Genomic DNA, 980 nt, shown 5'->3' with positions numbered 1-980 from the left:
GTGCCCTCCTCATCCTTTTACCTGCTTGCCTTTAAAGGCAGCAGTTATCTCTAGCAGGCAGCTTTCAAAGGAATCCTTCTCACACACACATCCTCCTGGGTTGTCAGGATGACGGTCTCTCAGGGCTGCTATATCACTGACTGCAACTCTGGATGGCACGTTTTCTTCTCCTTCAGGTTTGTCTCCTGGATTTACAGTTTGGAGGTCATCTTTGGGACTCTTCTGTTTATAGCTGAGTTCTCAATAAATGTTCCTAGAGTTCCTACTTCAGCCTGAGAGAAGTTAGGAATAGAAAGAAACTGTGGGAGCAAAAGAAAGGAAGAAAGAAAGAAACTGTGAAGAAACTTTGATCCAACTTTTTCTCTTTGTGGGGCAGAACAGGTCAGCCAGGTGAGGAGCTGAGAAGCTGATGTGAACACACCTCACAGTATTTCCTGTTATTCATCCCATAAGACTTGCTTTCTTCTCATTTCTATGTGCTCATCCTCCTCTAGAATTCCATGTGATTGAAGATATGAAATATGTCTGCTTAAATTCAGTACCTATTATCTTTTATTATTCTTTGACTTCAACTGAAAGATGGCAGAAATGGAGTTTTCTTTCTAACAGACTCTGAGCTGGGATTTGATGCACCGGACATCATCAGGAATTACCTTGGGTAAATAGTTGAAGAAGCAAAGAAGAAAAACAGGAATGAAGGCTGGAGAGCAGCTAGCCAGTAGGCAAAGTACCCTACCACCCAAACAAGAAAACCAGGTATAGAGGTACTAGCTTATAATCCTGAGAAGGCAAAGACATGAACACCTAGAGTCAGTGGGTAGCCAGCCCAGATAAATCTATTAGTCCCAGGTTCTAATGAGAAACCCTATCTCATAAAACAAGGTGGGTGGATCCAAACAAACAACACTGGAGACTGACCTTTGGCTTTGAAACACACACACACACACACACACACACACACACACACACACACACACCTA

The sequence above is a fragment of the Mastomys coucha genome, unplaced genomic scaffold (genome assembly GCF_008632895.1).
Source record: "Mastomys coucha isolate ucsf_1 unplaced genomic scaffold, UCSF_Mcou_1 pScaffold9, whole genome shotgun sequence".
In the NCBI taxonomy this organism is placed as follows: Eukaryota; Metazoa; Chordata; class Mammalia; order Rodentia; family Muridae; genus Mastomys; species Mastomys coucha.
Note: the sequence above shows the minus strand (reverse complement) of the source record.